The sequence below is a fragment of the Ochlerotatus camptorhynchus genome, unplaced genomic scaffold (genome assembly GCF_037179485.1).
Source record: "Ochlerotatus camptorhynchus isolate MF236.1 unplaced genomic scaffold, CSIRO-AGI_Acam_v1.1 ptg000251l, whole genome shotgun sequence".
In the NCBI taxonomy this organism is placed as follows: Eukaryota; Metazoa; Arthropoda; class Insecta; order Diptera; family Culicidae; genus Ochlerotatus; species Ochlerotatus camptorhynchus.
The window spans coordinates 4,065,108-4,089,695 of NW_027040741.1; the positions used below are offsets into that span (position 1 = coordinate 4,065,108).

The window sequence follows — 24,588 nt, forward strand, 5'->3', positions numbered from 1 at the left end:
GCTGAACAGCTCTGATTGTAGTTTCACTAAACAAAATGCTCAGTTAACTGCTATGCTATGGAATGGAACCATGGTTTGAAATCACTGACGCTGTTGGTTGCGTTTCGGTGCTTATGTCTGGAAAGTTGCAAGTTTCGACAGGTGAAGCTACAACACCGACGAACGGACATTATCCTGGTTTGGTGTGCAAACAACATTCGTTCTTTGGGTTGAGTCCGGTCGGTCATTGTTATAACATTCACACCTGTGGTTGGGCACTGAAGTGTAGGTTCAACCTTGGTGAAAACACGCGTGGCGGAAGTCAATCATGTGTTTGGTTAGTACTGTTTGATTAAGAGGAGTGAGAGTTTTTTTTTTATTCTGGCAACGGGTTTTTTTTATGATTCGTATTATTCGTATTTAGAGTTGTTAATGTCGTGCTTTAAGGTTTAAAACAACTTATTATTTAATCTGTAAGATCTATAGTTGGAATTAGCATTCATTACATTTTCAGAACAGGTACTTGAAACATTAATTTACTAATTTATATAGAACAGCGTTTTGTAACCTAGGATACGTCTGACGCCAAGGGGTACGCGATACACTATTCTATAATGGCAGGACAAATATATTTAATTTTTGTCAAAATTTATCTATCTATTCTTATTTTGTAATGCATTTAGGATGTAATACATTGCTTTCGGTTGATACATAGATAAAAGTTTTGAATTTTAACTATCGCGTAATATATCTCCTCGGTTAATTTTAAGCTATAGTCAACATTAACAACGAAATTGTTTATGTACTTGTATGCAACACTGCTGGATTATGCAAAATTTCACTTAAATTTACATGAAATATCGTGTAACTTTAAGCTATATTTAGGGTTAATAACGTGTGCGCCATGTATCACAGAAATTTACATGATTTTTTTTCAAACGGTGTGCTGTATTTGATCGAAAACAACATATGGATAAGATTGACAACTCTCATACGAATACTATAAGACAGGTACAATCGCATCATCTGCCGCTCGAAGGTAAATGCTCCGAACAAATTTGATAGCAATGATTCCTCAATAGAGAGGATTGCGTATTTGTTTAGTTTTTTATGTGTTGCATCCACCTTCACTCAAGCGGAGCGCTACTGGATCTCTGTTATTGCAATTTTGGCAGTCTTTTCGATATGATGTATTCGATTTAATGGTAATTTTATTCACCAAGCAAGTTTGGAAAGATAATAGGTATAGGAAGCGAAGAAAATGTAAATCATCCTGGGTTCTATTGTCATAGTCACTTCACGTGACAGTTATAGAACTGAATCCATTAATTTTGTCACTTTTCAATAAATTTTCTATAAGATTACGGCTTTCTGACCGTTTGGATTGCCCAAGACTGAAAATCCATAAATAATCAGAAATCAACAAACATATACAGTCAATTTTGGCTGCTAAAATTGTCTGTTGGGATACCAGTCGCACAACCTATAATAAACTGTTCAATTACTTTATTGCCACTGAAAGGGTAGCAAAACACTGAGAGCAACAATCTAGACAACACACTTGCGAAGATTGTCATGACAAACTCTTTCTGCAACATAGCCTGATTGAAACTGATCTGAAGAACCAGGATATGGCCACCCATGTCACCAAAAGTTCTGATAAAAGGCTATTTGTGGCTTAAGCAGCTTGGTTGATGATGGTCTTTAGAATTCTAAGCAGCCTCATTTTTAAGTCGTTATAAGAACTTGAAAGTTCCGGTGTTATAATTGAAGAACATTCTATGCAGCTTCTGGCGGAACTTAAACGGAACTTCTAGAAAATAAATTAAAAAAGGTTTTTGTACTCTACACCAATTCTACAGGGGTTACTCAAAATAACTAGGATAGGCAATTTTTTGGTCAACTTTGGAGTATTGTAGCTTCGTTAAATATGATCCGATTTTAAATCTTGAAAGAGCATTTGACTGAAAAACTAATATTGTCTTACGGTGTAGCCACAAAAATAATCCTGGTCACCGGATATCGGAGATATTCCGGGTTTCCGGAGGGCTTGTCTAACTTGCTAAATTTTTGGTGAAATTTTATATATTATGCTGGTTAAATATATATATTTTCAGTAAACACAAAAAAAGAAGAACTATTTCTTAAGCGTATCATATACCAAGAACTAAAATCGGCCTATAATTAACCGAGATATGGCAATTTCCCTGGAGTCGGTTTTGGTGGAGGGTTCTGAATGCGGGCAGATAATTTAATCACTCAAAACATGCCGTGCGATGAAATTTTATATATGATGCTGGTTAAATATATATATATATATATATATTTAGTTTAAAACAACGAAAGAAGAACCATTTCTAAAGCGAATCATATGCCAAGAACTAAAATCGGCCTATAATCAACCGAGGTATGGCCGTTTCCCTGGAATCGGTGCTGGTGGAGGGTTCTGAATGCGGGCAGATCATTTAATAACTCAAAACATGCAGTGCGACAGCTCTTTCTTCATGGTTTCTCGTCAATAGACTTTCGATAAACTTTAAATGCATCATTGACCACATTGGCCACTTTCGGAACATCCAGTATGCCCCAGGGGGAACCTGAATACCCCATGTTTTTGAGTAAAAACGCAATTGCCCCCTACTACAGGCTCCCCGGGGGTATCCCGTGATTCCGAGAGCTGCCAATGTGGTCACTGATCCATTTGAAGTTTAATGAATGCCTATTCATGAAAAGCCATGAAGAATGAGCTGTCGCACTGCATGTTTTGGTGTAAAAATGCAATTGTCCTCTACTCCAGGTTCCTAATTTCTAAAGGCAGGTATTAATGTGTATTGAATTATCAGCAATTGTAGTAGAATCAGAGCTGTTTGAAGAATTAAAACCAGTCCTTCTGCGTGAAAGCCCCAGCACGAACCGCTACGTCATCTGAGAAATATTGTAGTAAGCTGTTGTCCCGCCTACTGTTGTAGTTTTTAGTGCCAGTTGACTGACTTGAATAATTAATTAATTTATTTATCTTTATTAGGGAGGCTTTCAGCCTTGGGCTGCACACTTAGAAATACCTAATCTTACACGTGACGGAATCCATCTTTGACATAAAGGATGAGACGTAAACAAACATGTCATGTTAAATTAAGTACTCCAAGACTGAAAAGTTCGGAAGTACGTTTATTATGTACGTCTATTATGACTCAATTTTATGTCAAAATTGACGCTCGTATGTGTCAGTCTCAGAGCACCTAAATTTACATCATTTTTTCTAAGTGTGTGGTTCGCCTCCAAAGGACTGACTTGAATACGAAACACAACACCTTGATGAATTTTAAATTGCCGAATACACGGGTTCGAATCCAGGAAATTACTCTTTATTTATTTTTTATGTTTGGATAGAATGTTGATGCACTGCATCAATATAAGAATTATATTCGGGAAATTTATTCGGGCCACTGATCATTTCATATTCACGTACATTAAATTTTGATACTAATAAAGACTTGTGTGGATTGCATGTGGCTTGAAAGTTCTGTCGGAACTTTATATGAAGTTTATGAAACTTGAGAGTTCTGTCGGAACTTTATTTGAACTTTACGGAGCTTCAAAGTTATTTTAATCGTTGAAGCGGAACTTTGGGTTACTTGGGCACTTTACCCCAAAATATCGACATTAAATACGCATTGACCTCGTGATTCCGATCATGTTAGAAAAGATCGCAAAGTTCCAGGACAATTTTAATAATGTGGCCACTTTATCGGTCGTTCCAGATCCTTCGTTGACCAGTAGAGGTTTACTGAGGAAGCCTATGCTGTCGTTACACCATATATACTTAGTACTATCAAATTGTAGTAATATGGCATTCCCTATTTTACCAGGAACTCTGGTTGACCCCACACAGTTCGAAAAAGTAGTGTAAATTTCCGTTATTATGATGCACATAAATGGAGCGACATAAATCATTCAAGTTTGCATTATAGGTCGTGTAAATTTATGTGACAATTAATTGAATATTCTAAACATTGTATGCAACCATCCATCTTTGTAAGCAACATTTCTTGCAAGTTGCTAGTTTACATGAAAAGAAAAATTACATGCATGAATTTTTGCAAGCATGGATGTTTACATCACTGTTAAAATTCAGATTTTTTTCTTTGCAGCCCTCTATCTCTGCAAGCCAATGTCTCCGACAATAGACCACCACCAATCGATTCAGCAGAGTTTTTGCTTCAAAAATATGTATAACATGTTGACTGAAACCGTTTGTCAGCCGAGATATTCTATTTAGCTGTGGTTTTGTCAATTTTTGCCCACAATTGCTGCGGGAGTGCTTCAAATAACTCATTTTAACATACAGCAATCAAACTTTTAATATAAATGAAGCATCAATTAATTTTTATTAGCCAGCTCCGGTGATGTAGTGGTAAGCGTGACTCCTTTCTCACCCCAATATGTCTGGGTTCAATCCTAGCCGAGGTTGGTGGGATTTTTCTGAGGCATAACAATCTCTGGTCACGTCATCCTTCGGAAGGGAAGCAAAGCCGTTGGTCCCGGCCCATGTGTGTTGAATGGGTGCGATATCCTAATCAAATGTGGAAGTTGCCTTCCTGCACATTGCTTCGAAATGTACGGGTGTTCCACGTTTCCGGAAAAGCTTAAACGCGTCGGACTTTTTACGATAAACCTCAGTGCATTGCTGGTCCAAATTTGAGCTTAAAGCGCGCTGTCCAAGATCAGATTCGAGAGGAAGTTATATTCCTCCAACGGTAGAAGCCCTTCTACCGACGTTAGTGCTTCATCTATCACAGTCTTGAACTTTGCCCAATCGATATTACGGGTAAGATCGTACGCGACGTTAACGGCTTCCTACGGATTGAACCTACTGGCAACTGAAACATTGATCGGCAAGTGATGCCTGGGGGTCGAGAATGAATTAGATCAAAGTGTGAGGTCTAAACTACTTCCATTCGAGGATGGGCCAGCCAAACGTGTTACTTCTTCATTGTTAATAATTGTCATATTGAAACTGTCACAGAGGTCATATATCAAAGTGGAACGGTTGTCATCATACAGTTCCCCCCAGCCTGTACCGTGGGAATTAAAATCTCCAGTAATCAACCTTGGAGCAGGTAGTACCGAACAGGTATCTGAAAGTTGTGTTCGATTAACAACGGCTTTAGGAGGAATATAAACAGAAGCAATACAAAGGCTCTTACTTTAAAAAATAACCTGACATGAGACAACTTCAATACCTGGAAATTGTAGAAGATTCACTTTATAGAAGGAGTGGCACTTTTTGATCCCAAAAGTATCCCTTCTCCACACGAATCCTCACGATCCAGTCGAATAATGTTAAAATCATAAAAAGTAAGATCTATATCTGAAGAGAGCCAAGTTTCACAAAGAGCAAATGCATCATAATTATTATTGTGAAATGTAGCAACTGATTGTTGCTCTGTAATTTTATATTTTAAAAGTGTGCTCCAGTTTGGAGTTGACAGTTACAACAAGAACTGGAAACTGATATACATGCCACACTAACTAGGCTTTGACAAACTTCTTCCGCGATGAGATTTAAACAAATTTATTTATTTATTTGTTTATTTATTTATTTGTTTATTTGTTTATTCGTAAATTTATTTCGTAGACTACATAATAGCATTATAACTTTTATTCTATGATTTTGCAATGCTTGGATTTTTGATTTTATTTTAGCAGTGGCATATGTAGGTCTATAATTTCACAGCGAAGATTATAAACAGACATCATATGACTTACCGGTGTATATTTTGCATAGCTAGTGCGAACAAATGTCGATTACGCAATTGACGAGACGGTACATAAACATTAAGTCTTGATAATAAATAAGCTGAGTCAATGCGTTGCGAAGCGATATTGTTCACGGAAGAGACCATAGCATAATCCCGATGCTCTTTTAATGCCAGAATGTTGATAAACAAGCCAGATGGCAGAGGAAATACTGTTTATCCCAATTTTCATAGTGCATATAATAAAAACTGCTTTTGGATTGAATTTATTCGTTCTTCATATAAGGTAACCTAATATTGGCCTCACATAGGCAACATAAAGTGTTTTAATTGTGTAAGGATCTTTAAAGTTGAAACCAAAACGCTTAATAAAATTAAGTATATAGCCTGCTCTTTGAATTGTTAATGTAGAATCTAGAATAACTCCTAAATTTCTCTAAATCTATATTGATTAGATTTCTGCTATACGTAATAATAGACCATTTTTTATCATTTAGTTCCATCAAACTTTCACAACACCACGTATAAAAAACATGAACCGCATTCATATCATCATCATTTCTTTTCTCTAAAAATAGTTTCGTGTCATGAGCATAAATAAGCACTCTGAGATTTTTCAAAATAAGAGCGATATCGTTGACGTACAAAATGAAAAGAAAAGGTCCCAAGGGCGAGCCCTGGAGAAGTCCTGACGTGACTTGAATTGGATTAGACTTTTATCCCGCTGAATCGTAAAGAGCTTCTATTTGGTTTCCTTTGTCTATTGCGGTCAATGAGTAATCAACAAATTCCAAAAGTTTTGTTGTGGTTGAACGACCTTTAAAAAAGCCATGTTGTGCTTTTGTATTTCATGTTTTATTTGGCTGAAGATATTTTTGTTTATTATTGATTCGAAAAGTTTAGGAATGCACTACGATAATTTCGGATATCAAATTTTTTACCGGATTTATGCCAGTGAGCATCATACGCGATTTTTTTTCCATTCCTGGAAGAATGTACCGGAGACAAGTGACATATGGAACAGCCATTATAAAGGGGTTGTGAGTTCTGTTGATAAATTTGTAATAAAAGCTGGCGTAATTCCATCTGTTCCAGTGCCTTTAGTGGCATCCACATCTCTTAGACCTGTCAAAATATAAATGAAAATAAATGTGACTAACACCTACATTGCTCAAAAAGTCAGGAAAGTACGAAAAATATTCGAAATCACGATCATTATCCGAGAGATTGGAGCACGTCTTTTGGAAAAAAAAATGTGGCAAAAAGATTACAAATATCTTCTGAATTATTGCCAAATTTTTAGTTCAAAGAAATTTTGGATGGAAATTTGCACGAATTAATTTTAGTTTTAACGTCATTGAAGAAGTTTATTGGGCACAATTTTATTTCATTTTCAGTTTGTATGTTATGCTCAGTGCAGAAGAAAAAGCAAAATTTAGCTGGCTACACATATTCAGATACTTTTCCAATTCCAATACTGATTCTTGTGTTTTATATATATTTTTTGAGAGCCTTTTGTTTCCGATTTTTCAAATGAATGATTTGCTTATTGAACCAAAACGCATTTTTGGAGCAATAACTACGTCGTCTTCAGCTAAAAAAACCTATTATGTTATTTTCAATCAAATTTTATAAAGAAAAACAACATCTATTGCACAATAGATATTTACTTGATTTCACAAAATCGATGGCCAATTGGTTCTACTCAATTTATACTTAATATTGTCATAACTAGCATTGACTTTTGACCTTTAGTGTGAATGGCATGGATGCTAACCACTACGTTGGGCTTATCCCACTTGTTTGTATCTTTGAAAAGGATTCTTCAATGATTGAAAACGTATTTCTTCGAATCCATAAAAAAATCCAAAAAGTTTCATATTTGAGATTCAATGATTTTTTTGTTTAGCGAAATTATTGTTATATAGCTGCCCAAGTAACATTTCAAGTTTTCTAGTTCTAAGGTTCAAAGCATCCTACAAGTCTAAACCATGGTCTACATAACCATCATACAACCAAAATCGTTACGTGGTGGAGTGATTATAAGCGCCAAATTTTTGACACTTTGCAGACATGGTAGCAGAGAAGTGAGTAAGAACCCCCTTATAATTTTAGTTAGTGAAAAGTTCATGGAAGGTGACTGTGATTGCATTCGATATTGATGTCAGTTTGACGCACTGTTTGCTTTTCAAAGAAACAACAGCTTCTAATTAAACATATGCACTATTAAACCCCATAATCATCCTTCATAATAGAAAAACCTTTGGAAATTGATCCTAATACAACGACACATAGTAGAATTCACCTTTATCACATTTCATGTAAAGAATCGTGTTGGTTTCAAACCAAAAGGATAATCCTACTTGGTTCTACAGAAGGTGCCCCCAGGCATGCGCAATTACACGAACTTTCATCGGTACCGTCTTCAAGTCAGGGATTGCACTACCTCCAAAAACCGCAACGGAATAATCGCTTTACATTGTATTTCTTCAGCTGACCCATTTCCTCCAACTGCCAGCCGGCTCCACTAGTCACTTTTATCGTCACCTCTAATCCTTTACATCAATTAATCCTAACTCGAAACTGTTCTATCCTTTTTCTGGTAAGAGTAATACTTCTTTTGCCTGGCTCCATTGCAAAAAACGATCCTCCCCAGAGCCAGTCTCAGCAGCGCATTGTAAAATATTTGCTTGTCGCTTTTTTGTGACATTTGCATTTTTCACCACCCTACTGTGCTAAACTCGTCCAACTTTTCCGACCCGACTGAGGTCTGCGGTAAGCAGCTCAAAATCCTCGCTGCTTTTTGCTGACCAATCCTAACAGCAAACGGATTTGGAATGAACAAATAGAATATCCAAATCAATTCCAGAAGCTCAAAACACACTCAACACTGAAAACATTTCTGGTCAGCCCTCTTTACCCTGAAATCTTTCCATCGACTCAGTACTGCTGTTCGATTCATGCCGTCTAGTAGCATTCTAAATCCACTGAGGAAGGTTCGCTTCATCCATCCATTGACAGCGCTACGGGGTGAACAATGGATGGAAGAAGGGTTAAAAGATTTAAGTTGTTTGGAGAAATGTTGCCGGGAGCTTTGCATTGACCCGAGCAATAAGTGAAGCGGATTAACACTTTTTGTTTCGCACATAGGATTGTGTTTTTTTTTAATATCATATAATTGATACAAATTGAAAGTTTAATATATAGTGACGCCAGCATCAAACTGAAGCGCTAGTCGGACTAATAACTTCCGATGACATCAGAGACATAAGCGACATAGCGAGATCAGTGATGCCAATGAGAAATGTCCCTACAAATTTCAGTCTTAGGCACAATACATCAATGTTAAGACATCGCCTTAGTCATGTTTTTAACCATGTCCAAGCAGCAAATAAAACTTAAGCTGAAACAGAATACAAATAATGCATAGTACGTAAGTCAGGCCTGACCAACCTTTCTAAATTCATTGGCTGTATCTTTGATCGATACACATGTTTCAAGATGCATTTTGTTAATTTCTCATTAATTCTGGGCTAAAATTCATAATGATTAATGAAATTGAGCTAGAATAATATCATTGCTGAGATCCAGAGACCACGTCCGGCCCGCGGGCCGCACGTTGGGCAGCGCTTATGTAAGTAAACATTGTAATAATGAAACAAAATGAATAAATATATTTGAATTTTGAGTTTATTATTGATCGTGCCTCAAGATGAATTTAAAACTAAATTTTTCAAAACATGTTTGAAAGGCTTTTAGAGCGAGACTTTCACCAAAAAAAAAAAAAATAACAAACATGGGTGATGTTTTCTACCAGATGTAGGGGAAAGTTCATTCCATGATGATTTTTTTTTAAATATTTGTACTTACTTTGCTAGCATGAAACATGCAATAGCGGAGGGATAATTTTATACAAAGTCAGGATTTCGTTTCTCTTGAAAATGTTTTTAGGAGCATCAGACTTTTAATAAGTCATCAGGAAGCTTGAATTGCCTAAAGTGGGAAGTGCAGAAGATCGAGCCGTGTCCCATACCCTTGTAAGTATAAATGGGGCATAATTTAACACAAGCTCATAAAAACGACAGTCCAACTGTATGTATTATGGAAAACCACTTTTTGCGAGGGGATTTCGCCAAGTTCTGAGTAGCGATGCCACAAATACAGATTTTTGCAGACGAAAAGTTTGGGACCCCCCTAAGATTATTAATTATGAACTTTCGATACACTGCTGAATTGATCTTTTGCCCCTCCGTTTCATTACTTCGAATTAATTGTTCCACCTACACAAATAAAAATTCTGAATTTTAATAGGGATGTAAACATTTATTCACGTAAACTTGTATTTCATTTCACGCAACCGAGCAACTTGTAAACAATGTTGTTTACAACAATGGGCTTTTGTATACAGTATTTGCTACATTGCATGATTTTTTTTTCTTATAATTACTTTATTTGTACAGGCTCAATCGAATAAACTTTACAGAGCCGAGTTATCCTTTGCGTTATACATTATTACTGTCTTAAATTTAAAGTTAAAGGAACTGGACCGAGTACTCGCGGTTGTCTCAAGGTTAGTGGAGATTTACAATTTTTTGGATGGGAAAAGGGAAGAAGGAGATTTGAAATGTGGTTTACGATACTACTATTTTATTAATCCTAAAGCATGAAATTATTTCTATTAATCTTGAAAACAAACATTGAAAAAAAAACCACACGTACAAAATACAAACTAAACACAAGGTTAATCAAACTTACAATCTAAGGTTAATATCCTTAAAGTAAACATATATGAGTTTCATAAACTCCAGATCGCGTCTAGCCAAAATATCCCGAACTGGAACATTAGGTTGTCTACCTCGAGCCCGAAGGGAATCATAAAAATGTGATCTGACTCCACGATACTCCGCACAAGACCAAAGGATGTGATCGGCGTCCTGGTAACCTTGTCCACATTCACAGAGATTGCTGTCTCCCAACCCCACACGGAACAAGTGAGCGTTTAGACAATAGTGATTGGACGTGAGACGAGACATCACGCGTATGAAGTCTCGACCCAAGTCCAACCCTTTGAACCATGCAAACTTCGACTCCTTAGGGATAATTGAATGTAGCCATCGTCCCAAGCTCCCTTCACTCCATTGATGTTGCCAGCTAACGAGCGACTGCTGACGATAAATAGAGAAAAATTCACTATAGGCGATTTGTCGATCATAAATGTCGCCTTCCATAGCGCCCACCTTCGCAAGTGAATCCGCCTTCTCATTGCCCAAAATTGAGCAATGCGAAGGGACCCACGCGAAGGTGATGATGAAAGAGCGCACGGATAAAGCACTAAGCAGTTCTCGTATTTTCAAGAGAAAATACGAAAAGTGCTTTACCGGCCTAATGGAACGGATAGCCTCGACAGAACTGAGACTATCCGTAAAAATAAAGTAGTGGTGCGGAAGAAGTGAAGCAATAGTTTCCAAAGTGTAGTGAATTGCTGCCAGTTCAGCCACATACACAGAACAAGGAGCTTCAAGTTTTCGAGAGGCGCTATGAAATTCATTAAATACACCAAAACCAGCGGACTCCTCTATTAGAGATCCATCTGTGAAAAACGTTCTTGAGGAATCAACATGGCCAAACTTTGCAGCGTATAATGACGCTGATGCTCTGGAATTCCGCGGATTTCCTGCGTCATAGATAAATCAAAATTCACTGAATTGCCGAAATCGGAGAAGACTACACGATTGGGAATATTTCTTGAAGGGCTGACATCCTGTGTTAAATATAGGTAGTACAAAGTCATAAAACATGTTTGAGGATTTAGCTCCAGAAGCTTCTCAAAGTTTTCGATCACCAGTGGGTTCATTACTTCGCAACGGGTGAGGAGCCTCAGAGATTACTCTGAAAAACGGACGGATAGTGGCAACATGCCCGCCAGCACTTCTAGACTCATAGTATGAGTCAAGTGCATGCATCCTAACGCGATACGAAGACAACGATACTGGATCCGTTCCAGCTTGATGATGTGCGTTTTAGCTGCCGACTGGAAACAAAAACTACCATATTCTAGAACCGATAAAATCGTTGTCCGGTACAACGTCAGAAGATCTTGTGGATGGGCTCCCCACCACGTTCCGGTAATTGATCGAAGGAAATTGATCCTTAGTTGGCATTTTCGTCTCAGATACTCAAGGTGCATTTGGAATCGAACCAGACCCCGAGATATTTAAAAGACATGGAATGAGTGATCGGTTTACCCAAAAGTTGAAGCTTCGGTTGTGCTGGGCTATGCTTCCTAGAAAAAACGACCAACTCAGTTTTGTCCGTGGAGAATTCGATACCTAGCTGAATAGCCCAAGTAGACGTGGAGAATTCGATACCTAGCTGAATAGCCCAAGTAGACAAATTGTCCAAGGTATCCTGTAAGGGTCCTTGCAGGTCAACTTCTTTTGGCCCTGTGATAGACACTACGCCATCATTTGCAAGTTGTCTCAACATGCAATTGTCATTAAGACAATTGTCAATTTCTCTAACGTAGAAATTGTACAAAAGGGGGCTTAAACATGAGCCTTGGGAGAGACCCATGTAGCTAAATCGAAAAGCTGTAGAGTTTCCATGAGAAAAGCTCATATCTTTTTCTGACAGCAAATTGTACAAAAAAATATTCATTAATGGAGACAATCCACAAGCGTGGAGTTTCTCTGAAAGAACTTCAACGAATACTGAATCAAAAGCCCCCTTGATATCCAAGAACACAGAAGCCATTTGCTCTTTCTTAGCCAAAGCTAACTGAATTTTCGAGGAAAGCAACGCGAGACAGTCGTTCGTTCCCTTACCCCTACGGAAACCAAATTGAGTATCTGAAAGAAGGTGGTTCGTCTCAACCCATTTGTCGAGGCGAAAGAGGATCATTTTCTCCATCAATTTCCGAATACACGACAGCATCGCGATGGGCCGATACGAATTGTGATCCGACGCGGGTTTATCAGGCTTTTTAATGGCTATCACCCTCACTTGTCTCCAATCGTCGGGAACAATATTGAGCTCCAAGAACTGATTGTACAAGTTCAACATGCGCCTCTTAGCGACGTCTGGGAGGTTTTTCAGCAAGTTGAACTTGATTCTATCAGATCCCGGGGCAGAATTGCCACACGAAAGAAGAGCGAGTGAAAGTTCCACCATTGAAAAAGGCTGACTGATTTCGTCTACCGAATTCGCGATTTCGCGAGGAGTCAACTGCGACGGCACGGAATCCGGACACACTTTTCGCGCGAATTTAAGAATCCATTGATCCGAGCATTCCTCGCTTTCGTTGTTAGTAGACCGGTTACGCATTCTTCGCGCCGTACTCCAAAGCGTATTCATAGACGTTTCGCGCGACAATCCGTCTACAAACTGCCGCCAGTAACCCCGTTTTTTGGCCTTGATGAGGCTCTTGAGTTCGCGTTCAAGAGATGTGTATGCGTCGAAATGCTCGCGTGTTCCGCGTTTCCGAAAAAGTTTAAACGCGTCGGACTTTTTACGGTAAACCTCCGTGCATTGTTGATCCCACCAGAGCGATGGTGTTTTCTTACGAATAGACGATCGCGGCACCGGTCGTGTTTGAGCTTGAAGTGCGCTGTCGACGATGAGATTAGAGAGGAAATTATATTCCTCCAACGGCGGAAGCTCTTCCACTGACGATACTGTATCGTCTATCGCGGATTGGAACTTAGTCCAATCGATGTTACGGGTTAGATCATACGCGACGTTAACGGATTCTGACGAGTTGAACCCACTGGCAATCGAAATTTTGATCGGCAGATGATCACTACCGTGCGGATCCTGGATTACATGCCAAGTGCAATCCAACGATAGTGAATTGGAGCAAAAGGTGAGGTCTAATCTGCTGCCATTCGAGGATGGACCAGCCAAACGTGTTACTTCTCCATTGTTAAGGATTGTCATGTTGAAGTTGTCGCAGAGATCATAAATCAAAGTAGAACGGTTATCATCGTACAGCTCCCCCCAGCCGATTTACAATTTAAGAGATACAAAAAAGTTATTTTCAACAAAGTTGCTTGAAATTAGCTCAGCTATAACTTTGCCGAAGAATGTATACCTTAATTTATTTAAACAAAAAAGTTAGATTTTTGATTTTAATGATAATAGGCACCACCCTAGAATTCATTGTCATAAAAATGAGGGCCTAACTACAAGGAACAACTTTGTACAAGAGAAATTTAGTCTAAAGTTTCAATTTCAGGCTCAAAACATATCATTCCAGCTAAATCTGCATTCTGTACCACTGTGCGTGGGAGTTAAAATCTCCCATGATCAACCATGGAGCGGGAAGTATCGCACATATGTCGAAAAGTTGTTTGCGATTAACAGAGACTCTAGGAGCAATATATACAGAAGCAATACAAAGGCTCTTACCTTTAATGGTAGCCTGACAAGCGACAACTTCAATACCGAGGAATTCGGGAAGATTCACTCTATAGAAGGAATGGCACTTTTTGATCCCCAAAAGTACCCCTCCTCCACGTGAATCCTCACGATCCAATCGAATAATGTTAAAATCGTAAAAAGGGAGATCAATTACTGAAGAGGGCCATGTTTCACAGAGGGCAAATGCATCGCAATTATTGTTATGGACTAAATACTTGAATGAATCTAATTTCGGAATAAGACTTCGACAATTCCACTGTAGAACAGTGATCAAATCCCCGACCTCGTTTGGAAAATTATCCATCGAAGGAGATGATAGCTGCAAGAAGGGGCCATTTTGAAGTCAATTGCTTCAAGAAGGATTTCACAGTGGGAAGCAATGTGAGGACAATGCTTTTCAGAGGATCAGAAATGTTGAGGTATTTGAGAATACCGTCCACAATGTCATCAAATGAGAACAGCCCAGATGAAGAAGGGGTTTCTGTTCTTAAAATTGGGGCATCAGGGGTTTTGGATGTCCCCGGAAGAGGTGGAAAATCCTGGGTATAATCAGTTCTGCGGAATTCAGGAGGAGTAGAAGTCTCCTTTTTTCCACCACTCCTTGATTTGGGCAAGCTGATTTGGGGTTCTTTATTTGCAACAATCCGCGAACGGATGCGCTTTCGTTTCCGTGCAGAACCTTCCGGAAAACTGAAAGAAGTTCCCTCCTCAGCCAAGTCAGAGTCAGTCTCGTCATCTGACAAAAGAGAAAAGGGATTTTTGTCATTGGTCGATGGCGTGGCTGTCTTGAGCATTTCTACAAAAGACCACCTGGAACGTTCTTTAAGGGAGCGTTTCATTTTGTCCCCGAGCTGTTTGTACGCCGGGCACGACGAGAGAGCATGAGGAGGAGTTCCGTTGCAGTACACGCATTTTGGTGCAGTAGCTGCGCAGGCGCCATCCTCATGCTTCTCCCCGCATGTGGAGCAGCGTGCCTTGTTGCCGCAGTGGGAGGCCGTATGTCCCAACCGCTTACAATTCTGGCAGTTCATGACCCGAGGTACAAAATAACCGCACAGGAAGACGAAGTTTTCCCAGCTCGATGTATTGAGGAAGGGCAGATCCAGAAAAGGTCACCCGAAACGAGTCTGTGGGGGTAAAACTCTTTTAACCCTCGCTGAGCGATACTGACTTCATTCTATGAACGGCCAGTATCTTTACCGGAGGAAGCAAGGGGTTCTTGAATCGGCCAACCGCTTGCTTCTCCAGTATCTCGGGGTTCAGGCTCGCCTCAGTGACCACGCCTTCGATCTCCACATCAGAGGCTGGAATGTACACCCTATATTCCAGTGTGAAAAACTGGGAAACAGCAATTTCATTGGCCTGTTTCAGGTCAGCGACGGTCACACGAAGTTTGTTGTGCCTAACCTTCGTTATTTCGGTCACGGCAGAGAATCGCTTTGTCAGATCATCAGATATCTGAACAACATTCAAGGGTTTGTTTTTGGACTGAAAATAGACAACCCATGGGCCAACCGAGTCACTCGGGTAGGCACGATTTCGGTGGAGGGTTTGCGTCTGAGACGACGAACCACCCATCGAGAGGCGAAGGGGAGCCGTCGTCCGACAAAATGTCCGCGATGTCATCTGACATCGCGTCCATATTTCCGTATTAGTGGGAGCGAGAACGCTCTACCACGCGACTTGAACCCGAAACAAGCACAATACACAAAACAGATACTTATAATAGAAGCACAAAATGAATATTTAACTGAGGAGAGAGGAGAGAGAAATAAAACACAAAAACTTATCTAGCAGCAATAATATTCTGGCGACCAGGCAGCAAACAGCACACAGCTGAACGGCGAGCCACGGGACTGTGGGAAGCGTGGCAGGAAGCACGGTAATGAGCAGCGGGGGTAACCTTGTATGCGCGTTCGGTGACGAGCTTCGTGGTGTAGTCGATCACACACACGAGAGCGGATGAGCGATGCAGACGTTAAAGATGACAATGGCACTCACTTACGACGGTATTGTCGACACCACGCACCGATGACGCGGAAATGGCCGCGATTCACTAATTTCACTGGATTCTTTAAAGTGTCGATCACTAGAGAAAGTTTCCTTCTTCCTGATATGCGCACTAATGACACTACTAGAAAAAAAACCCCTCCAGGGGGAAAAAACTGTCGAAATCTAATCAACCGAGTGGTAAAACACTTCGCAAATTTCCGGAGCGCAAAACTATCAACCGTTCTGGTTGGAAGAACACAGTGGAATGTCATTGCATGAATTGTCTCAGAACTTTACACGATATATAATGTAAACTTATATGATATGTGAGGCTCCATTTATGTGCATCATACTGAACAGAAATTTACACTACTTTTTCGAACTGTGATGACTCATAAAGGCATGTTATTGGTGCAATAATGTTAATTGTACACGTACTCAACTTTATTTTGCATCAGAGATAATCATATGGAAATATGAAGTGTTCTTCAACTGTAGAAATTGCTCGGAAGTTCCTGGGGAAACTTGTAAAACATTCTGCTATAGGATTTGATTTTCACACAAACTTCAGATGGCCAATGTCATGAATGCAATACATTGGGTAATTGAACCTTTCCAATCCTAGCAGAGACTATGCCCTAAGCATTGATCTTTCAGTCTTGCAACCATCTAGCAATATAAAACCGGTAGAAATAACGACAAAGTTGTCCTTTTCATCCCTGTATTTTCATCTGAATAGAATCATTTGGAAACCTATGTGCACATTAAATTGACATCAAAAATCCTCCCACCATCGACGAGGATAAAAGTGGATTCATTGTTATCAATCGAGAAATATTGTTTCTGCCGTTCTTGGTGGTGGTTGCAAAAAAGTTCATCCGATCATCTGCAAAAACTCTCACGCTGCTGCTCCGAGTTCAACACGGGTCTGTGAGGCAAGCTTGGCAGTTTGGTGGAATGGAAATTGAACACTTCCGAACAAATCGCCCGTCCATCATCATTTCGGCAGCTCGTAAAAAATCATTTATTTGTTTTACAACACTGCTGTTGGTGAGAGACCAACAACAAAGAACAACACCACGGACAGAGGACATGCCGTTGACGATGAAGTCGACGACGGTGGGAAAAAAGAAAAGCATAAAAATGACACTAAAAAAATGCGAAATTATTATGGAAAGCTGCTTGGTTCTGTTGTGGCAACTTTGCGCACATTGGTATCAACTTTTGTTGTTTTCGTTCGGAGTGAAAAGTATGAATTGATATCTGCCGCAAATGATATTGTTTACCCGAGCTCTTAGCAAGTCTCAACAGTATAGTGTGGGCTGATATCAACTTGTTGTGGAGAAAGTTTTTTCTGCTCAATTTCCAAAACTGAAACGCATGGTTGCTAGAATGTGTTCAAAATGTGTCAGTCTACACGATGACAAGACAACAGTGGCAGGAAAAGTTTTACAGATGCCAAAGGGAGGTAATATAATTTCCATTAAATTTAATATCAAACGGAATATCACAAACAGGCAGGTGATTACTGTTATGAAAGGTACTGCTTTGCATTAACAGGTTGCTGCTGTTCCATCTCCGAGGATGGTATGCCAAGATGAAGAATTGTATGAATACATTCGGATGGATCAATGGAATTTTTAAGTGTAGATTGTTATTTAATCTTAAATAGAAAAAAATATGAGGAATTGTAAAAAACATGGGCTCAGTTTTAAAATTCATGTTTCTTTGTCATCAAAACTTCAAATAAAAATATAATAAACGTGAATTGATTCCTGCATTATCATTATCGACAACTCTGTAGTCTTTTTTTTATATTACAAGCTTGTAGTGTAAATATTTAGTATTAAGTCATATTTGAATTCCATCCAAATTGAATAAATTCAGCCCAACACAATAAATTAAAATCCCCAACTGTCACCACAATAATTCATTACAAGCTATAGTACGCGAAACACCCAGACATTTCCGTATCAGTACAAAATTTACCCAAGCAACCGGTTGCAATTTCTCGTTCTCTATCCCGTGCAATTAAACAAGTCCGTGCATCCGTAGTGCAGTAAAATTCGAGTGTTCGTTCTAAATCCGAAAGTGGCCAAAGGTGGCAATAAGTCGATCACGGTACCGATTGTTGTGGGCGTGAATTGCGAGCGTGATCATCGCAGTGAGTGATTCGTGACAAAGACAAAGAAGTTCACGGCGGTCATAGAAGAGAGTATACTTCTGAAATGAGCTGCGTGGTCAAACATTCTTTCCCGTGATTTGGTGCGCTGCTATTGAATATACCGGGTAGTAGAGCTTCACGCCAGTTTTGGTTAATCAGCATTATGTACCATCCCATACGTAAACAGGCCAATAAAAAGCGACAAAACCTAAGCTGAGGCAGGCGTAATGTTTCAGCTGGAACGCAACAGCCGATGAAGAAAAATATTGAATTTAAATAATGGAGAAAACATTGAAAATTCGTTTAAATCTATGTGAAATTCCTTTGACTCCGCACATGCATTCAATATCGCAGCAAACGGTGTGCGAAACTGCCATTCGTCGTCATTCTCACACATGACTCTCGACGTGCTCTACGTGGGTCGCGGATGTTTTTGTTTCCCATGCTTCACTTTGTATGGCAGAGGCAAAGAGCAAACAGCCAAACAGGATTTGGTACTAAATCAACAATGCGATTTATTCAGATTTGGTTACATTGTGATTACGCAAATTGGGAAATACGTTGGCAGAAATTGGAGTGCCGTTTTGTTCTGATTATTGATAATGGAAAGCTGTTTGCGTCGCATTTGTTTGAGCTGTTGAGTAGGAGAGGTGGGTAATAGGGATTCTATTACTACTTTAAACAATGCCATGTACTGCGAAATGAGTAAAAGGTGCTTTTGAATAGGAAACAAATAAAGAGCAGCATGTCATGTTTTTAGAGAAAAAAAACTAGAACGGGTTTTAAAAAAGTCTATGGTGGGCGTTGGCCAAATTTGGATTTTTCAGATATAATCCTAAATAGGACCTAGATTATATAATACTCTAGTAACCTCAAGTCCGTGCTCTGTCACAGTGTTTCATTGCGATTAATCAACACTCAAAGGGGTAAAATATAAAATTTTGGGTAAATTTGAAAGAAAGGGAACTTGGAGTGTAGAGCGCACTGCCCACTGGACGATTCTGAAGCCTGGCCAAGTGAGTGGGGTATGGGTTTATTTGATTGAACGTCATTTCCAAAGTATATATTGATACATTCAAACCATTGGCATTTGAGATAAGACAGAGATAGGATGCGGAGGGCCCGCTTAGGAGGAGCGTAACCCATAGTATGTTTTCCATTTATTAAATAGTTCAGATAGGCTAGAAATGACAGGTTTATAGTGAGAGAATGTACCATATTGGGAAAGCATAATTTTCATAGGGTTCAGAGTGGCTGAGATATTCATTTGTAGTTTGACCTTCCTTCAAAACCAATTTGGCTCTAGAACAATTTTAAACTTGTACTGCATTATTCACATGTTGCAATTATTGAAAAGAGCTCGATATAAGATAGCCACAGAGAACAGACGTTGAGGCTCCAAAATTTCTCTAAAAACTTGTGTAAATATTCCTATTCGACTTAAACCCTCTTTAAAAACATGATGGCGCTGGCGTTGCAAAACTTACTTAATGACGAATTTTGAATATAATTCCAAGATAATCAGAAGATCAGAAACTTGACGCAAAATAGGAGATCAACCAGCCTGTGACTGAACATCTCCTTAGGGAATGAAAAAAATCAATCAATTGAAGAAACATCCCGTAAAGTGTTCCAAGCAGGGGTTGAAACAGTTGACGTTTTTTACTACACTCGCTTCGTTGTCGTGCACGACAGTCTGTTTGTATTCGAACACTCATGCTCTACCGTCGTCTCTCTCACACAACACGAGCGGTAGAATAACATTCGAGCTAAAAGAAAATTATCAAAATAGCTATCATATGACATGTGTTATTTCGTTGTAATTCCTCAATTTGGTGTAAATCAAACCATTTCTGATCAGAAACATTATTACTAGGACATCATTGCTTGCTATTTTCAGAATTCACACAAGCACACCATCAGCAGCTCTTATTATGAGAAAAACTAAAATACATACATTCGTGACGGTCTTCAGCGACAGTGTCGTATGACAGAGCCTGTCATATGACATTTTAGTTTGGTACTGTACTATGATAGCTTGTTTTGCAAGTGTCGGAGGCAAAGGTAGTCAATTATCCCAGAAAATGTGTCGACTACCGTGACCGCTTACAAGACTGGTTCCAAGATCATTTAACACTCCGAATACGGTGGGTAAAAAACTTTACGCCGACTACGAAACCTTCGAAAAACGTGTAACGGCAAGTTAGCCATTTCTTAATGAATTTTAAAAATTGTGGTACTTTTAGAGTTCCTAGGGTCTGTAAATTATTTTAATTGTAAAAAGATTGAAAATAGAGTTGTCTACTTTTTTAAAAAGCGAAAAGAGTCGTTGCACGTTTTTTTTAGAGGTGTGTTTATAGGGTTTTGCAACTGGTGCAAGATCTGTAATTTATATTAATGGGCACAAATGTTCACAATAAGCCAGAATACAGTCATGGTTCCTATAAGCCAGAATACAGTCGAAAAATCCAGATCATCCGTAATAGTGGTCAATCCATGAACCTGATCCTAGAGCTCCGTGGTTTTGTTGACCTTAGGAACTGTGATATAAGAATGAATTTGGGACATGAACCCAGATGGCCATGGGACCGTCTTCCAGAGGATCCGGAACATCCGTAAAAGTGATCATAGAGCTCCGCAGTTTTTGAAAAACGCTAAGATCTTATCATCATGATTTTGAGATCGTGACATAAACATGAACATGAACCCTGATGGCCATGAGACCGTTTTCAATCCTCGAAACTTATCGTAGAGTTCTACGGTTTTCTCGACAGCATGCGGAACTGTGATACAAGAAATTGATATAAGAAAGTGATATAAGAAAGAATTTGATCCTTGAGCTCCGCAGTTTTTACACAAAACTTTGATATAAGAATGAATTTGGGGTCGTGTCATAAACATGTAACTAGATGGGACCGTCGCACGGAAGATCAATAGCATCCGTTAAATGGTCACTCCATAAAATTGATCCAAGAGTTCCAAGGTTTTTTCGAAAACACGTGGAACTGTGATATTAGAATTTGGGGTCTATGGGACGTCCTCCGCAAGATCCGTAAAAATGGTCCATCCATGATACTGATTCTAGAGCTCCATAGTTTTGTCGGGAACACTTCGAACTGTGATATATGAAAGAATTTTGGATCGAGACATCAACATGAACCTGGTTGGCTATTGGACCGTCCTCCAGAAGATCCGGAACATATGTAAAAGTGGATCATCCATGAAGCTTTGAAAAAAACGTGTTTTATTTTCGAAAACTCTTGGAACTGATTGTAACATAAACATGGATCCGTATGGCCATGGGACCGTCCTCCAGAAGATCCGGAACATCCATAAAATTTGTCAATCTGTGAAACTGATCCTAGAGCTCTGCAGTTCTTTTTTAAACACTTGACACTATGATTTGGGGGCCTCATAGCCTAGTTAGTAAAGGCACGGTATTACCAAGCCAGAGGCGGTAGGTTCGATTCCCGGTCCGGTCGAGGGAATCTTTGGGGTTGGAAATTTTCTTGACTTCCCTGGGCATAGACTGATGCAAAATTTGAAATTTTCGCTCCACAGTGTTCAAACGGTTTCAAATCAGGTCCTGATTAGCCTCCGAAAGTTTAAACTCAATTAGTGAGAAACTGACTTGGCACAAACCATTTGAAGTTGATATGGAAAACACTATGGGAAAACAAATTTTTTTGTTCATTGTCTTCTAGCCTTTTTACATATTGTATTGTTAACAAAGTCTATTGCTATTCTTATAGTAATTTTTATCAGCTACAACTTTGCAGAAAACTGTGTTTCAGCTAAACGTCAAATTAAATAGTTATTAATTGTTTAAGAGATTGGTAATCTTATGGCAATATTAAGCAACTGTATTGTGGGCAACACTGTATTCTGCAGTGTGACATAGTAGCCATGATTTTTGTCCTCTATTCTACGCGCCATAAACACCAATGTTGCCTGCTGAACAGTTGATTGAACATAATCATAAGACATCAGTGACTTGAATCATTAATAACTTTTGTTCCTTACATTTGATCGAAAAGTGGTCTGCAACAAAGTTGTAGCTGAGAAAATTTTCAACAAGCTCAACTATCATTTTTAAAAGTAGAGTTAACTGGTGAATTTGAATTAGATATGAACCGAAATTATGCTTTCTTTATAGTAATTCCCATATAAACTTCAAATGATTTGTGTCAAGTCAGTTTCTCACTAAATGAGTTCAAATTTTGGGAGGCTAATCAGGACCCAATTTGGAACCGTTTGAGCAGTGTGGAGCGGAAATTTCAAATTTTTCATCAGTCTAATGGCCATCCAGGTCCATGTTTATGTCACGACCACAAATTCTGTCTTATATCACAGTTTCTAATGTTTAAAACAAAATCGCGGAGCTCTAGGCTAAGTTTCGTGGATTGACCACTTTTAAGGATGTTCCGGATCTGCCGAAGAACCGTTTCTAACTAATTATGAACAATTTGTGCCCATTGCCCTTAGTTCAGACAATAAAGGCGCAGCTACAAAGCAAGCCAATGCTGGAGGTGGCTGGGTTCGATTCCCGGTCCGGTCTAGGAATTTTTCGGGTTGGAAAATTTCTCGACTTCCCTGGGCATAGAAGTATGATTGGACTTGCCACACTATTTTACTAATGAAAATATGGTACAGGCATCGAAAGCTCTCAATTAATAACTGTGGAAGTGCATCTAGAACACTAAGTTGAGAGCACGCAATAAGCTAAAATGCGATAAGCATTAAGCTTGAAATGCGAAGAAGAAGAAGAAGTTGTGCCCATTACGATAGATTATAAATCTTAAGCCATCTGCAAAACCTATAAACACGCTTTCAAAAAAAAACCTGTAACGACTCTTTTCACATTTTAAAAAGTAGACGACTCTATTTTCAATGTTTACAATCAAAATAATCTACAGATCCTAGGAATTCTAGAGATGTCACAATTTTTGAAATTTATCAAGAAATGGCTAAGCTATGCCATTGCAAATTTGCCGTTACTCGTTTTTCGGAGGCATCGTATTCAAAGTGTTCAACCTAGACTGTTACTCACATGCAGACAAAATCATGATTTAGATTTAATACAAAAAGAAAATTTCAAGATTCTGTAAGCTTCTGAGACTTGCAAATATTAGAATTGAATTTCTCACAATTAAAAATTAGGAGAAACCTATGAAATTCAAAACTTTAAATTTAAAAAAAATATATAATAAAATGTCTGAGATTTGAGAACATTTGAAGGTACTGGCACTTTGAACAATTAAAAAAAAAATAGATTCGCAGCAGTTAATACAAGTAAAAATTAGCTGTATTTTCTAATTTTTGATTACCTAAGCTTTCCTGCAGCTAAAATTATTTGTAGCGATGATTGTTTCAACCATATTTAAGAAAATTTTGGAAGTAGAAAGATTAGAAGATCTGGAATTTTTTTTTTGTGCGATGTTCTAAGATTTTCGTACGGTTAACGACTTTGAGTTAAATTAATTGTTTATGGAAAAGTTAGAAGATACTGAGGAGCAAAGCACACATGATCAGAAGGACACATGTGTATGAGTAAGTTTGAAAAAAAAATCTACGGTAACCGGTGGGACTTGAATCCACAAATCCTATTCAGTACACGGGTACATTACCAATTATACTACGGGTACCGCTTGTACACGAGTATTTGGCAAATGATCACGCAGTATTCAAACCCGTTCAAAGTGTTGTTTTTTGTTACTTCATACATGAAGTTTACGGTTCATGATGATGATGATGATGATGATGATGGTCCCACCTCTTACCCTTAAAAAAGTTTGAGCTGGACGAGTAAATGTAAAGATTTTAACCAGGTTTGCAAAAATAATCGAGTTGGTAACAATTACAGATATAAATTCCCTGTTAAATATTCTATAGGCATCAACCAAAAACATTTACAGTTGTAACCAGTTATCAAGAGTCCAAATATAATCCTTGACCATACTTTAATTTACACGTGACCTGGGATTTACACGTATAAGCTTCCGCTGTCCCAGGACTATATCCAAGCAAACGGCTTCCAGCCATTTAAACCTGCACACTTAGAAAATTTCAAGTTAATTTAGGTGACATACACGAGCGTCAATTTTGACATAAATTTGAGACATAACAGACGCGAAATATAGCTTTATCAAACGTATTTTTCGTTAAGTAACAAATTTTTCAGTTTTGGAGCACTTAATATTACATAACCTGCTTGTTTACGTCTAATATTTTAAGTCAAAAATGGATTACGTCACGTGTAAAATTAGTTATTTCTAA

General features: G+C 38.7%; 2 protein-coding genes across 2 annotated transcripts in view; one reads left to right on the top strand and one right to left on the bottom strand.

Moving 5' to 3' along the window:
* LOC135704918 (mucin-2-like) overlaps positions 1-24,588 on the top strand; it is a 418,648-nt gene that overhangs the window by 393,721 nt on the left and 339 nt on the right. The window lies entirely within an intron of this gene.
* Positions 1-24,588, bottom strand: part of klg (klingon) — a 468,581-nt gene that overhangs the window by 23,520 nt on the left and 420,473 nt on the right. The window lies entirely within an intron of this gene.